Source organism: Lithobates pipiens, unplaced genomic scaffold, assembly GCF_037356315.1.
Source record: "Lithobates pipiens isolate NorthernLeopardFrog02 unplaced genomic scaffold, aLitPip1_a1.2 Scaffold_30, whole genome shotgun sequence".
Taxonomy (NCBI): domain Eukaryota; kingdom Metazoa; phylum Chordata; class Amphibia; order Anura; family Ranidae; genus Lithobates; species Lithobates pipiens.
The window spans coordinates 43,765,313-43,782,408 of NW_027507791.1; the positions used below are offsets into that span (position 1 = coordinate 43,765,313).

Here is a 17,096-nt window from a genome sequence, read left to right on the forward strand (position 1 = left end):
TTGGAGTTGGGGGATCTTGGAGCTGAGGGATCTTGGAGTTGAGGGATCTTGGAGTTGAGGGATCTTGGAGCTGAGGGATCTTGGAGTTGAGGGATCTTGGAGTTGAGGGATCTTGGAGCTGAGGGATCTTGGAGTTGAGGGATTTTGGAGTTGAGGGATCTTGGAGCTGAGGGATCTTGAAGCTGAGGGATCTTGGAGCTGAGGGATTTTGGAGCTGAGGGATCTTGGATCTGAGGGATTTTGGAGCTGAGGGATCTTGGAGCTGAGGGATCTTGGAGTTGAGGGATCTTGGAGCTGAGGGATTTTGGAGCTGAGGGATCTTGGAGTTGAGGGATCTTGGAGCTGAGGGATCTTGGAGCTGAGGGATCTTGGAGTTGGGGGATCTTGGAGCTGAGCGATCTTGGAGTTGAGGGATCTTGGAGCTGAGGGATCTTGGAGTTGGGGGATCTTGGAGCTGAGGGATCTTGGAGTTGAGGGATCTTGGAGCTGAGGGATCTTGGAGTTGGGGGATCTTGGAGTTGAGGGATCTTGGAGTTGAGGGATCTTGGAGTTGGGGGATCTTGGAGCTGAGGGATCTTGGAGTTGAGGGATCTTGGAGCTGAGGGATCTTGGAGCTGAGGGATCTTGGGGCTGAGGGATCTTGGAGCTGAGGGATCTTGGAGTTGAGGGATCTTGGAGCTGAGGGATCTTGGAGTTGAGGGATTTTGGAGCTGAGGGATTTTGGAGTTGAGGGATCTTGGAGCTGAGGGATCTTGGAGCTGAGGGATCTTGGAGCTGATGGATCTTGGAGCTGAGGGATCTTGGAGCTGAGTAATCTGGGATCTTGATGGACTTGGAGCTGAGGGATCTTGGAGCTGAGGGATCTTGGAGCTGAGGGATTAGACATCAGAATTGCGTTGACAGCTCTGGAGGCTGAAGCTCCAGGCAGGAGAAGGAGGAGGAGCGGGGTGGGAGGGGTTGGGTTGGGATTCAGGGAGTGATCCTGGGCTGTCTCTCTGCCTTCTCCTGGCATGCAGTAGTTTGTTTTCGCTGCTTCCAGTTAGGAGACAGAGAGCTGGGTCTGCACACTGAACTACCACTACGGAATTACTCAACTCCAAGGAGCCCAGGAATCTGGGGCAAAGGGCCACCACCACCACCACCCCTCCACCCCCAACCCTCCCCCCACCCCCCCTTCCTTTTTGTCCCCCCCCCCCTTCGAAATCCCCTTCATCGGATGAGGAAACTAACCCAACTCATCAGCGCCTTGGGGAAAAGAATAGAACAAGGTAAGCTCCATTTCTCCGTTTTTTTTTTTAACCGTTGTGGTGTTTTTGGATTTTGTATGGTGGGAGAAAGGGGCAATTTAGATTGCCAGCTCTGTGGTTCAGTGCCAAGGTCTGGGTTGTGTTCTGCCGGACTGGTCTGGCGTTGTTTGGAGAAGTTTTTGTGCTGAGCAACAAAGGATAAGCGGCGGGGGGGGGGGGGGGGGGGGGGGTTTGTTGTTGGCCGAGTAGACATAAAGTCCACTGCGGGTTTAAGGACCCCCCCCCCCCCCCGCCTTTCCATTGTGCACCGTCAGCTGTCAGTGGCAAGTCTCCGGCTGTGGCGGCGGCAGAACCTCCGGTAGTGTCATGTTTGTTTGGGACTGCAAGGTAGCTCGTGGAAAAAACGACCGGCTTGACCCCCCCCTACGCTACTTGTCATTGACGCTAGAGAACATCTGACCCTTTCCATTCTGGAATTGAGGACTGGGCATCTTGGTGGCGTTGGGTACCTTTGGCTATACTTGTCATTGATGCTAGAGAATATCAAATCTTTCAATTCTGGAATCGAAAAAACCTGGGCACCTTGGCAGTATTGGCCGCTTTGGTGCTACTTGCGATTGACCACAGAGAATATCCCAGCTTTCGATTCTGGAATCGAAAAACCCGGGCACCTTGGTGGGGTGGGCACATTGGCTTTACTATTAACTCTAGAGAATGTCTGACCCTTTCAATTCTGGAATTGAAACATGGGCACTTTGGTGGCGCTGGGCTCCTTGGTGCTACTTGTCATTGACTCTAGAGAATATCCCATCGTTCAATTCTGGAATTAAAACCTGGGCACCTTGGTGGCACTGGACTCTTTGGTGCTACTTGTTATTGACCCTAGAGAATACCCGACCCTTTAAATTCAGGTGAGGTTGGGCAGCTTGGCTTTAGTTGTCATTGACTTTAGAGATCATGCAACCCTTCAATTCTGGAATTAAAGCCTGGCACCTTGGTAGGGTTTAACACCTGGGTGCAACTTGTCCTTGACCCTAGAGAATACGTGACCATTTCAATTCTAGAATCAAAGCCTGGGCAGCTTGGTGGGGAGAATACGTGACCATTTCAATTCCGGAAGCAAAGCCTGGGTAGCTTGGTGGGGGTGGCATCTTGGCTTTAGTTGTCATTGACTGTAGAGATCACGCAACCCTTCAATTCTGGAATCAAAGTCTGGGCGCCTTGGTGGGGCTTAACACCTTGGTGCTACTTGTCATTGACCCTACAGAATATCTGACCATTTCAATTCTAGAATCAAAGCCTGGGCAGCTTGGTGGGGTTGGCATCTTGGCTTTAGTTGTCATTGACTGTAGAGATCACGCAACCCTTCAATTCTGGAATCAAAGTCTGGGCACCTTGGTAGGGTTTAACGCCTTGGTGCTACTTGTCATTGACCCTAGAGAATACGTGACCATTTCAATTCTAGAATCAAAGCCTGGGCAGCTTGGTGGGGTTGGCATCTTGGCTTTAGTTGTCATTGACTGTAGAGATCACGCAACCCTTCAATTCTGGAATCAAAGTCTGGGCACCTTGGTAGGGTTTAACGCCTTGGTGCTACTTGTCATTGACCCTAGAGAATACATGACCATTTCAATTCTAGAATCAAAGCCTGGGCAGCTTGGTGGGGTTGGCATCTTGGCTTTAGTTGTCATTGACTGTAGAGATCACGCAACCCTTCAATTCTGGAATCAAAGCCTGGGCGCCTTGGTGGGGCTTAACACCTTGGTGCTACTTGTCATTGACCCTAGAGAATACGTGACCATTTCAATTCCGGAAGCAAAGCCTGGGCAGCTTGGTGGGGTTGGCATCTTGGCTTTAGTTGTCATTGACTGTAGAGATCATCCAACCTTTCAATTCTGGAGTCGAAGGGGCACCTTGGCTTTACTTGTTGTTGACTTTAGAGAATGTCCAACCTTTCGATTCTGGAATCGAAACCTGGGCACCTTTTGGATTTAGTTTCTCACTGACTCCAGAGATCATCCAACCTTTCAATTCTGGAATTCGAAGCCTGGGCACCTTTAGTGAGGTTGGACACCTTGGCGTTACTTGACCCTAGAGAATATCTGACCCTTTTCAATTCCAGAATTGAAGCCTGGGTTACTTTGGATGGTGGCCGATGCTAGAAAATATCCAACCTTTCTACTGTGGAATCACAGCCTGGGCACCGGTTGGCCAACGAGCTCTCCAAAAAAAAAAAACATAGCAGTTATCACTGCCAGCTGAGTCGGGATTTAAGCAGTTAAAATAAATTCTAAGCATTACTGTACACATTCCCTTTTGATAAGTCACCGGAGTTATGGACTACTCAGTTATAATTATGTGTTTATTATTCTTTTTTGGTTGTTGTTGTTTTTGCTTTCTAGGTTAACATTTTTCTTTTATTATTATTGTTCTTTGCTTTGTGTGTTGTCTTTGCCCCCTCAGTTATTATATTTGATTGTTGCTCTTTTGCTTTCACAGTTAATATATATATTTTTTTATTATTTTTCTTTGCTTTGTGCCGGCATTGCCTCTCGGTTATTGTTTTTGATTTTTTTTTTTCTTGCTTGCTCAGTTCTTCTTATATTTATTGTTCCTCTTCGGTTTGTGTTGTCTTGCCTGCTCAGATATTTTTTTTATCATTTTTTTTTTTTTTTTTGTTATTGCCTGCTCAGTTATTTTTATCATTTTTTTTTTTTTTTTGGTTTCGCCTTACCCCGAATCTGCTTAATTGGAGTTATCACCGAGGCCAATTAACCCTTTTCTCTACCTTGGCTATAGATAGATTGTTTCTATAAAAATCCCTGGAGATGTGTCGCAAAGGGCCAGCACCGCGTGACGGTTGGTGTATACGTACCGTGCACGGGGGGTTTATGATACAGATAATTGTGTGCCGATGCCGAGCCAACGCCGAGCTGCTTATCTACCGCTTTGTACCGAGTAATAACTTACACGGCACAAAACAGAGTCTTGCAGACTGAACAACGTCTGTTTTTTTTTTTTTTTTTTTTTTGCGCAGGACAAAGAGATCAATTTTTATCATATTAAGGTTGCTTGTTCCTCCGCTTAGCGGAATAAAGGCTCGCCTATGTCGGTGCTTTTCTTCTCTTAGCTCGTTATATTCCCAGTCGTTGGCTTGCTGGAGCTGAGTACGGTTTGCACCCAACGTTGGCCGTACATAGAAGCATTTAAAGGGACAGTTCGGACAGGCCCCCAAATTTTGGCAGAGGCGCCGTTTGCGTCCGTCATAGCTGGGGCCGATGCTTTGAGGATCACGGAGGGCTGATGGATTTCTGATATCATAAGTGTATTTGCGGTTATTCTGGTGTGGTAATGGCCAAGACATCGAAATAATTAAATAGAGCGTAAATGGGTCTTCAAGTGGTCAACCAACACATTGATTCCTTTGCATCCATGACACGTGACCCTGGTTGGCCGGTCTCTGGGGTAGTCCCAAATTTTTTGGAGTTCTCTGGAAATGTTTTTGAATGATCCTTGATTTTCCTACTTGACCAAATGTCTCTTGCTCTGCTGGCGTTTTTTGCAAAAGTATCGGTCGCAATGGTGTCAAAGTAGTGCCATAGGTTGGCACATGAAGCCAAACAGAAAATTTACGTAAATTTTTTTGGTGATTTGCAGTGTTGGATCGTGAAAGCAGATAAATGGGTCAAGCCAGCTTACTGCCAATGGTTCAGATTGTTTTGAGATTGCTTGTGCCCATCGCCCCCCCCCCACACACATCAAAGTGGCACCTTTGGTTGGCACATAGGACCAAACAGCAAATTTTGGGTAACACATAAAATTTACGTAAATTTTTGGTGATTTTCAGTTTTGGATCGTGAAAGCAGATAAATGGGTCAAGCCAGCTTACTGCCAATGATTCACATTGTTTTGAGATTGCTTGTGCCCATCGCCCCCCCCCCCACATCAAAGTGGCGCCATTGGTTGGCACATAGGACCAAACAGCAAATTTTGGGTAACACATAAAATTTACGTAGATTTTTGGTGATTTGCAGTGTTGGATCGTGAAAGCAGATAAATGGGTCAAGCCAGCTTAATGCCAATGGTTCAGATTGTTTTGAGATTGTTTGTGCCCCCCCCCCCCATAAAATTGGCGCCATTGGTTGGCACATAGGACCAAACAGCAAATTTTGGGTAACACATAAAATTTACGTAAATTTTTGGTGATTTGCAGTTTTTTATCGTGAAAGCAGATCAATGGGACAAGCCAGCTTACTGCCAATGGTACCGATTGTTTTGTGATTGTTTGTTCCCAACCCCTCCCCCCATCAAAGTAGTGCCATTGGTTGGCACATAGAACCAAACAGCAAATTTGGGGTAACGCATAAAATTTACGTACATTTTTGGTGATTTGCAGTGTTGGATCGTGAAAGCAGATAGATGGGTCAAACTAGCTTACTGCCAATGGTTCCGATTGTTTTGTGATTGCTTGTGCCCACCCCCCATCAAAGTGGCACAATTGGTTGGCACATAGGACCAAATAGAAAATTTCATGTAACACATACAATTTATGTAAATTTTTGGTGATTTGCAGTGCTGGATCGCTAAAGCAGATAGATGGGTCAAGCCAGCCAATGGTTCTGATTGTTTTGTGATTTCTTGATGCTTGTTTCCATCTATCCCCATCATTTTTTTTTGAGATCGAAAGTTACTTAAAAGCGATTGAGTCAACATGGACATAAAGTGTACTTTAGGCAAATTCTCATCTTGAGTTATTACTGTAAAATTAGCCTGTATGTGATGCTCACTCACACCCGTGTCATATATTCATCAATGTATTTCATATACCAGGTTGTAGGTGCTCCCTCTAGTGGCTTCCTGTGTGTCAGACAGGGCAGTCAGTACCAGTGCTGAATGATTCCTGTAAGAATTTTAGGATCATCTCCTTGGAGAGCAGTGAAAGTCTATGGACAGAGCTCTGAAAACGTGGGTGTGCACTAAGGAAGAGGAGCGGAAGCAGAGTCTCTTTATGCAATAAGCATGCATGGCTGACCTCATGTAAATATATAATTATAAGCTATACATAGACTCACGTCTTTTCACGGAATAACACGTGACTACATGCATATGTATATCTCTAGATCAGCCTTTCTCAACCTTTTTTTTCAAGGAACCCTTGAAAACATTTTCAAGTCTCTGGTGAGATTAGTCCATTGGGGGTCATTGGGAGAATATGGTGGTAAGTGGGAAGAACAGTGGTGGGACAAGGTCATCCAGTGCCCATGGCAAAGATGCCAAATTCCCCCCCCCCCCCCCCCCTTCCCCCTAAGGTGAGGGTCAAGATGCCCCCATCCCTGTAATAAACAGTTCATTGCACCCAGAGAAGCCGCCCCTCCTGCCCACCCCTTGTTCCCGGCCCAGGGGAAGAATGCCCCCTTTACAAGCTGGCCATAACAACACCCTTACAGTGATAACGCTGGCTCTGCCAAGAGTCATAGAACCTGGAACTATGCAGGCACCACCAGATAGGAGGTTAGTTAGCCAGAACTCAAGGAACACCTAGCCACCACTGGAGAAACCCTAGGATTCCACAGAATCCTGGTTAGGATTGGCTCCTCTAGGTATAAAGGGACACCAGATAAGAGCCAATCAATAGGCTGCCAACATATGACATGCACATGTATAATAATCATAAAAAAAAAAAGTAAAGAGGACCTGTCAACGGTCGCTCTACCAAGAGGCATTGGACCTGGAACGATGCAGGCACCACCAAATAGGAGGTTAGTTTTCCAGAACTCAAGGAACCCCTAGCCAACACTGGAAGAACCCTAGGATTCCACAGAATCCTGGTTAGGATTGGCTCCTCTGGGTATAAAGGGACACCAGATAAGAGCCAATCATTAGGCCCCCATCGTATGGCGTGCACATGTATAATAATCATTAAAAAAAGTAAAGAGGACCTGCCAACGCTGACTCTGCCAAGAGGCGTTAGACCTGGAACTATGCAGGCACCACCAGATAGGAGGTTAGTTGGCCAGAACTCAAGGGACCCCTAGCCAGCACTGGAGGAACCCTAGGATTCCACAGAATGCTGGTTAGGATTGGCTCCTCTAGGTATAAAGACTGATACCAGGTAAGAGACAATCATTCAGCCGCCAGCATATGGCATGCACATGTATAATAATAATTTAAAAAAAGTCAAGAGGACCTGTCAATGGTTTAAGCCATCCAGGCCAAACTAGGTACCACCACCATGTTTCTTTGGTATTGCTTCTGTGCAGTTCATGCCCAGGATTGCATAAATGTGCATTAGGGACCCCCCCAAGAACACCCCACCATGCATTGGGGGTGGCTCAGCTATTTCCCCAAGAGGCTTCTGAACCGCACCTAGCATGGGTGTCTTGATGCCAACATTTGGTACCGCTTACAGCTCTGTGGAGCCAGTGTGCCAATGGTGGCGCTACTGCATTTAAAAAGATGTGTTTTTTGTGCTTGTTTCTTATCTGGGCTTGTAATGTGAATTTTAAAAGACGCGTTTTGCACGAGTCGCTAAGTTTTTAAAGAAAAACACATTCCTGAATCGATGATGTCATTTCCATCGCCGCCATTTTTGTTTTTCAATACCGTACATTACTGTTTGCGTACTGCATGTGTTGCTGGAAAAAATGCTTTCAGCGTTGGAAAATGTGGTGATGAGAATGGCTGTATTGAGAAAAAAAATCGTACGTAACCTGTCATGTGTTTAAAATGGAAAGGCGCACGGGATTGAAACGCCTAAGGTTAGTTTGGTGGGCGAAAAAAAAATTAAAAGAATGAAAGGCTTTCAATCTGGTCAGTTTCTGCAGAAAAAAGTCTACGTATAGTGTGTACTGTATGAAGACTTAGGGTGGTTTCACATTGCCGGGGTGCGACCAAACCGCGTTTTTTTTTTTTTACGTATGGGTTACCCACGCTTTACCATAGACGTCTATGAGATGATTGCATTTTTTGGTGATTTTCTGAAAGTGCAGTATGCGGTTAGGTTCAGATCTTTGCATGCCAGGAACGTGCACAAAGTTGCATGCTTACCCAACACTCTCCCCTTTAGCAGATGTATGAAGGTGCCATTAATTGTTAACGGCACCCCCAATGCGTCTGCAAAACGCGCGTTTTTGTACGTGCCAAAACCTCGTGGCGCTGCAGCCACTTGTGCTTGGGTGCAGGGCGTTTTTTTTTAAAAGAGAAGGACTTCTCTCCCATGTTTTTGGTGCGTAGGGAAGCCTATTGAAATGAATGCGCTGAAAACGCTCAGAACGCTGAAAACGCTCAAGAAATGCGCGCGCTCTCAGCTGCGCCTGTTAGGTGTGAACCAAGCCTTAGGGTGTGTGGGTGGGTCCGTTGTAGATCAAAGTGGTCGGAATCGAGGGGAGGGCGAGCGGCGCGCTCCCGCTGAGTGTTGCGGCAGTGCTCTTGCCGCTAGCAACCCAGGCTGCGCCACTTACACGCGGTCAACATTTATCAACCAGTCGATGTGCAATTCAATCAAAATGCTCGAATCTGCAAACAACCAAATTGCGTAACTTCCCTTCTGATCAATCTACTTAATTGACCCAACTTTGATTGGATGCGATCAAACGAAGTCGCTTAGCCAGTGTGGAAAGTTATCAACCGTGTTGCATTGATTGGCAGAAAGAAGACGCCTGGGTCATGAACACGATCATATTTCGATTGGTTCGATTATTATGAGATCACATGGTGGAAACAGAAATGTAATCGATAACTTGCTATTGTAAGTTATGGCGATATCTTAACTACTGAAATCGACCGGTCTCTGTTGAGGGAACGATCAGACTTAAAAATTCTACCGTTCGCCATTGTTGTGACAAACTGACCCCCAAACCATCTGGACATGAAAAACAACCTAGCCTGAGATAAATCGCTCAACGGTCAGATGATGTGCTCTCGCCGCCGGATTCTATCTGAAAAATAAGCCAGCCTTTGATCCAACACCCTTCCAGAATCATCATGTGACCTCCATGTAGTGACAACCTTTTGGCAAACAGCTTCGAAAGTCGAACGCAATGTTGAAAAAAAAAAAAATGGTGGGAGGGGGAGTGACCTATCAACAGCAGAATTACCGATGTTCATTATTTGTTCTATAAAAAATAAAACATGGCGGGAAGCGTGAAAACACTCGCTTGCAACAAAATTGCTGAACTGTATATCACACTTTCTAATCTGACTTAATTGGAACCTGCAAGGCCAAAGCTGTAGATTTGGGTTGGCGTGCACCAGGCTTAGTAACGACTCCAAGAACTGAATCCTAAATTAGATCAAAGGGTTTCAATTAAAAAAAAAAGCGCCTTTGCTGTGCGCTAACCGAACGCTTAAACCCAATTACTAAAATCTCATGGAAGCTTCAACGTCTTTTCGTTCTTCTAAAAAATTTGTTCTCAATCTTCTATGTCTGCAGGTCCCAATAAAACAGTCCCCGGCGATCCCGCCGTGTTCAGGCACTTCCTGTTATGGGGGGACAACTGTCTCCTAATCTTGCATCTCCGTTGTCACCTTGTCTTATGCACCCCTGGTGGCCAGCGCATGGCATGGTTCACCATTGCAAAGGTTGAGACCACCAGAAGGTCATTTTTGTTGGAATGAAGATGTCACTGCGCGTCCATGGGCCGTATTCTTCTTTTTTTTTTTTTTCTTTTGGCTGCTCTGGCAATGCTGAGGAATGACTGTGTCGCCCAGATTTCAGTTTACCCAGCTGTGGCCGGGCACTGATAAAAACTCCAGATCCTCTCAGAGTGCAGGCAGTGAGTCGTATAACAGCTGGCCGCTTTGAAGAAAAACATTGCCTGGCCGAGCCACTTATTTTCCTAGTATTGTTCGAGCTGTCAGAGGCCGGGGGGCCCGTATGGGGGACGCCTGGATAGGGCTGCACTCCTGACAGGCAATCTTTGTAAACCTAAGCCTCAGCTACACAGAGCAAGCTTGAGGGGTTGAACTGAGTTCATATCTTCTAAATGTCCCTCTGCTTTACAACTGTCCTCGTCTCTGGACCTGAATCCTCCATCCTTCAATCCTCCACAACTGAACCTAAACCCTCCATCCTTCCATCCTCCACAACTGTTCCTCTTCTGAACCAAAATCCTCCATCCTTCCATCCTCCACAACTGTTCCTCTTCTGAACCTAAATCCTCCGTTCTTCCATCCTCCACAACTGTTCCTCTTCTGAACCAAAACCCTCCGTCCTTCCATCCTCCACAACTGTTCCTCTTCTGAACCTAAACCCTCCATCCTTCCATCCTCCACAACTGTTCCTCTTCTGAACCAAAATCCTCCATCCTTCCATCCTCCACAACTGTTCCTCTTCTGAACCAAAATCCTCCATCCTTCCATCCTCCACAACTGTTCCTCTTCTGAACCTAAATCCTCCATCCTTCCATCCTCCACAACTGTTCCTCTTCTGAACCAAAATCCTCCGTCCTTCCATCCTCCACAACTGTTCCTCTTCTGAACCAAAACCCTCCGTCCTTCCATCCTCCACAACTGTTCCTCTTCTGAACCAAAATCCTCCATCCTTCCATCCTCCACAACTGTTCCTCTTCTGAACCTAAATCCTCCGTCCTTCCATCCTCCACAACTGTTCCTCTTCTGAACCTAAACCCTCCATCCTTCCATCCTCCACAACTGTTCCTCTTCTGAACCAAAATCCTCCATCCTTCCATCCTCCACAACTGTTCCTCTTCTGAACCAAAATCCTCCATCCTTCCATCCTCCACAACTGTTCCTCTTCTGAACCTAAATCCTCCGTTCTTCCATCCTCCACAACTGTTCCTCTTCTGAACCAAAACCCTCCGTCCTTCCATCCTCCACAACTGTTCCTCTTCTGAACCTAAACCCTCCATCCTTCCATCCTCCACAACTGTTCCTCTTCTGAACCAAAATCCTCCATCCTTCCATCCTCCACAACTGTTCCTCTTCTGAACCTAAATCCTCCGTTCTTCCATCCTCCACAACTGTTCCTCTTCTGAACCTAAATCCTCCGTTCTTCCATCCTCCACAACTGTTCCTCTTCTGAATCAAAATCCTCCGTCCTTCCATCCTCCACAACTATTCCTCTTCTGAACCTAAATCCTCCATCCTTCCATACTCCACAACTGTTCCTCTTCTGAACCTAAATCCTCCATCCTTCCATACTCCACAACTGTTCCTCTTCTGTACCTAAATCCTCCGTCCTTCCATCCTCCACAACTGTTCCTCTTCTGAACCTAAATCCTCCGTTCTTCCATCCTCCACAACTGTTCCTCTTCTGAATCAAAATCCTCCGTTCTTCCATCCTCCACAACTGTTCCTCTTCTGAATCAAAATCCTCCGTCCTTCCATCCTCCACAACTATTCCTCTTCTGAACCTAAATCCTCCATCCTTCCATACTCCACAACTGTTCCTCTTCTGAACCTAAATCCTCCATCCTTCCATACTCCACAACTGTTCCTCTTCTGAACCTAAATCCTCCATCCTTCCATACTCCACAACTGTTCCTCTTCTGAACCTAAATCCTCCATCCTTCCATACTCCACAACTATTCCTCTTCTGAACCTAAATCCTCCGTCCTTCCATTCTCCACAATCAGACTAAATCCTGCATCCTTCCATCCTCCACAACTGTTCCTCTTCTGAACCTAAACCCTCCGTCCTTCCATCCTCCACAACTGTTCCTCTTCTGAACCTAAACCCTCCATCCTTCCATCCTCCACAACTGTTCCTCTTCTGAACCAAAATCCTCCATCCTTCCATCCTCCACAACTGTTCCTCTTCTGAACCTAAATCCTCCGTTCTTCCATCCTCCACAACTGTTCCTCTTCTGAACCAAAACCCTCCGTCCTTCCATCCTCCACAACTGTTCCTCTTCTGAACCTAAACCCTCCATCCTTCCATCCTCCACAACTGTTCCTCTTCTGAACCAAAATCCTCCATCCTTCCATCCTCCACAACTGTTCCTCTTCTGAACCTAAATCCTCCGTTCTTCCATCCTCCACAACTGTTCCTCTTCTGAATCAAAATCCTCCGTCCTTCCATCCTCCACAACTATTCCTCTTCTGAACCTAAATCCTCCATCCTTCCATACTCCACAACTGTTCCTCTTCTGAACCTAAATCCTCCATCCTTCCATTCTCCACAAACAGACTAAATCCTGCATCCTTCCATCCTCCATAACTGTTGCTCTTCTGAACCTAAATCCTCCATCCTTTCATTCTCCATAAGTGTGCCTCTCTGTCCAGTCTGTCCACCCTTCTCTCCTCCACCATCCCTCTTCTGGACACAAGTCTGTCCATCCCTCTCTCCTCCACCAGCCCTCTTCTGGACATAAGTCTGTCCACCACTCTCTCCTCCACCAGCCCTCTTCTGGACACAAGTCTGTCCATCCCTCTCTCCTCCACCAGCCCTCTTCTGGACATAAGTCTGTCCACCACTCTCTCCTCCACCAGCCCTCTTCTGGACACAAGTCTGTCCATCCCTCTCTCCTCCACCAGCCCTCTTCTGGACATAAGTCTGTCCACCCCTCTCTCCTCCGCCATCCCTCTTCTGGACACAAGTCTGTCCACCCCTCTCTCCTCCACCATCCCTCTTCTGGACACAAGTCTGTCCACCCCTCTCTCCTCCGCCATCCCTCTTCTGGACACAAGTCTGTCCATCCCTCTCTCCTCCACCAGCCCTCTTCTGGACGCAAGTCTGTCCATCCTTCTCTCCTCCACCAGCCCTCTTCTGGACACAAGTCTGTCCACCCCTCTCTCCTCAAGCGTCCTTCTCCTGGACTCAAATTTCATTTTCTCAACTTTCTCTTATTCTTTCTGTTTTTCAATCTTCCATAACTATACCTATTATGTACCCAACACCTGAGTCCCCCTTTCCTCCCGAACTGTCCAAATACATTTATCCAAAGCTGATATTCCATTACAGGCAGTTGCTGGCAGTTTCAATTACCCGCTTATATCTCTTAGCCCTTGTACACACGGGTCGGACATTCCGACAACAAAATCCGTCGAATTTTGTCCGACGGATTTTGTCCGAAACTTGTGTTGCATACACACAGTCGGACAAAGTTGTCGGAAAATCCGATCGCTCGGAACGTGATGACGTAATTTCGTTACGACGGGACAACGTTCAGGCTAGTAGCCAATAGCTTTGGTCTCTGAATTTGATCTGAGCATGCGTGGCACTTTGTCCGATCAGAATTCTCTACGAACGATAGGACAAAGTCCCATCGGATCATGTTGTCGGAAAATTTTATAGCCCAGCTCTAAAACTTTGTCGGTCAGATATTCCCGCGGAAACAGTCTGATGGAGCCCACACACGGTCAGACAAAGTTGTCGGAAAATCTGATCGTTCGGAACGTAGTGACGTTATTTCGTTACGACGGGACTACGTTGTTCAGGCTAGTAGCCAATAGCTTTGGTCTTGTAATTTGATCTGAGCATGCGTGGCACTTTGTCCGATCGTAATTCTCTACGAACGATAGGACAAAGTCCCATTGGACCATGTTGTCGGAAAATTTAATAGCCCAGCTCTAAAACTTTGTCGGTCGGATATTCCGACGGAAACAGTCCGATGGAGCCCACACATGGTCGGATTATCCGACAACACGGTCCGATCGGACATTTTCCATCAGAATGTCCGACCGCGTGTACAAGGGCTTAGAGGCCCAGCTTGCTTTTCACTGGATTTTTGTGAATCCACCTCTTACCTCTATGGTATCTCACTCTTCTTGATGAACTCTTCGTTCCGTACAATACATGGAAAATGGATCAGGGAGAGGGTGGTTTTCTTGAAGTGGCCATGGTGGAGATGAAAACCCTACCAAGGAGCTCTCCCTGGTATAAGAGGCCTGTGGGTTAACTATTAACTATGTAAGCCCTTGTACACACGTTCGGAGATTCCGACGGAATGTGTCCTATCGGACCGTTTTGTCGGTTAATCCAACTGTGTGTGGTCTCCATCGGACTGTTTCCTTCGGAGTATCCGACGGACCAAGTTTTCCAACTTGTCCGTAGAATTTTCCGACAAAATGCTCCGATCGGACATACTCTGTTCATGTGTAGCCTACTCCGACGGACAAAGTGCCACGCATGCTCAGATCAAATTTCTAGACCAAAGCTATTGGCTACTAGCCTGAACGTAGTCCCGTCGTAACGAAATAACGTCATCATGTTATGTACAATTGGATTTTCTGACAACTTTGTCCGACCGAGTGTATGCAACAGTTTCGGACAAAATCCGTTGGACAAAATCCAATGGATTTGGTTGTCAGAATGTCCGACCGTGTGTACAAGGGCTTAGAGGCCCCGATTGCTTTTCACTGGATTATGTGAACCCACCTCCTATCTCTATGGTATCTCACTCGTCTTGATGAACTCTTCGTTCCATACAATACATGAAAATGGAGCAGGGAGAGGGTGGTTCTCTTGAAGTGGCCATGGTGGAGATGAAAACCCTACCATGGAGCTCTCACTGGTATAAGAGGCCTGTGGGTTAACTATTAACTATGTAAGAGTTAGCCACGGAGATCAACAGACTGGTAGACTTGCACTGAGAAAGAGGAACAGTACAGTACAATCACAAGGTGGCACCATTAGGCCAGTCGTAAACCCAACATTTATAAGGATCAAAAGGGGCTGCCTCCGCCAGTCACCGATTTATTTAATTTTAAGAAGATCACTATTGCATGTTGTATGGAAGACCACCATTGCATGTTGTATGACTTAAACTGGAAACCCACTTAATAATGGCCCTTGATTTATCCGTTTTCCATCGGCCATGCTACGTAGCGTCTCTGCGCGCATTGCAATTCACCGTCTGGTCCCCCGGGGACTTCTTTTTATAAGAGAACGGGGGGAAAGTCATCCAGTTCTTTGTAAGCCGGCGCTGCATCTTCCTCTGGGAAGAAAAGCCAATAATCACATTAAAGCAGGTTAGAGAAGGTTCAAGAGCCATGACGTTGTTTCCCATTCCAATTTCACCGAAGGCGTCATCTGTATCTAAGGAACTCGCATTACGCCGACCCCTATATCGTATTAGAAAAGCCATAAACCTTCCTCTATGGCATCCTTGTGTGTAGGGTCATCAGGTGCATATACGAAAAAAAAAAAAAAATTACAAAGAGAAAATTACAAAATTTCATGGAAGCCAGGTGGAACCCATCTTGTCATCTAGTCCTGCTCTGATTGGTTGATGTGGGTCTACACCCTTTTGCACTAAGCCCTTTAGACTTTGCACTTTGCCCTTTACCCCTTAATGTTCATTGTATAAGCCAATGACCCAATTTACCAAACTGCAATAGCACTTAAGGAACCCTAAAGTGCACTTTGGCTCTGTTTACACCATGTTGGCGTGATGGAGCACGTGCCACGTGTAGGGCAGTCCATTCATTTCAATGGGGCTGCCCTACGTTCAAAAAAGAAAGAAGTCCCTTGACCCTTTTTCAAAAACGCACCAGCACCATGTAGTTTTGGTGCATCTGAAAACACATACATCAGCTGATGCGTAGGGGTGCCATTAACAATGAATGGCGCCGCCACACATCCGCTAAAAGTTAGCGCATTTCTGTGCATGTTGGGAAACCATTCACACATGTTGTGTGTAAAGCAGTCTATTCATTTCAATGGGCTGGCCAACATGCAAGAGCAATGCGTTTCTACGCATGTTGGGAAAGCTTTCAGGTCTGGAAAGTATTGCTGAGCATCACGTGTAACGCAGTCCATTATATTCAATGGGTTTCCCCATGTGAAATAGCAACGCGTTTCTGTGCATGTCGGGAATGAGTCCAGGTCAGGAAAGAATTTCAGAGCGTCGCATGTAGGGCAGTCCATTATTTTCAGTGGGTTTCCCCATGAGCAAGGGCATTGCGTTTCTGTGTATGTCAGGAAAGCATTCAGGGTGAGACTGCATCCCCATGCAGCACGTGTAGGGCAGCCCATTGTATTCCATTGGTTGCCCCATGTGCAAGGGCAATGCGTTTCTGTGTATGTAAATTAAGCATTCAGGGCGAGACTGCATTCCCATGTGTAGGGCAGGCCATTAATTTCAATGGGCTGCCTCACGCACAAGGGCAATGCGTTTCTGTGCACGTCGGGAAACCGTTCAGATAAGGAAAGCATTCCCAATCTTCACATGTAGGGCAGTCCATTATATTCAATAGGTTGCCCCATGTGCAAGGGCAACACGCTTCTGTGCATGTGGGTAAAGCCTTCAGGTCGGGATCGCATTCCCACATATCGCATGTAGGGCAGTCCATTAATTTCAATGGTCTGCCCCACGTGCAAGGGCAAAACGTTTCTGTGCATGTTGGGAATGAGTCCAGGTCAGGATAGCATTTTTGGAGAGTCGCATGTAGGGCAGTCCATTATATTCAATGGGTTGCCCCATGTGCAAGGGCAACGTGTTTGTGTGCATGTTAAGAAAGCATTCAGGTTTGGAGAGTATTCCTGAGCGTCGCGTGTAGGGCAGTCCATTAATGTGCAAGGGCAATGCGCTTCTGTGCGTGTTAAGAAAGCTTTCAGGTTTGGAGAGTATTCCTGAGCGTCGTGTGTAGGGCAGCCCATTATATTCAATGGGTTGCACCATGTGCTAGGGCAACGCGTTTCTGTGCATGTCGGGAAAACATTCAGGTCAGGAAAGCGTTCCCGTAAGTCACGTGTAGGGCAGTCCATTCATTTCAATGGGCTGCCCCACACGCAAGGACAACATGTTTTTGGGCATGTTAGGAAAGCATTCAGGTTTGGAAAGTATTCCTGTGCATCGCATGTAGGGCAGTCCATTTATATTCTATGGGTTGCCCCATGTGCAAGGGCAACGCGTTTCTGTGCATGTCGGGAAAGCATTCATGTCGG

The 17,096-nt window shown here is 46.7% G+C and overlaps 1 protein-coding gene across 3 annotated transcripts in view; it reads left to right on the forward strand.

The window, feature by feature from the left end:
• Nucleotides 1–1,185: 1,185 nt before the first annotated feature.
• SEMA6C (semaphorin 6C) overlaps nucleotides 1,186–17,096 on the forward strand; it is a 330,011-nt gene continuing 314,100 nt past the window's right edge. For all 3 annotated transcript variants that reach the window (XM_077464107.1, XM_077464109.1, XM_077464108.1), the window contains exon 1: nucleotides 1,186–1,268. The gene's annotated coding sequence lies outside the window, so the exon portion shown is untranslated. The remainder of the gene's footprint in view (nucleotides 1,269–17,096) is intronic.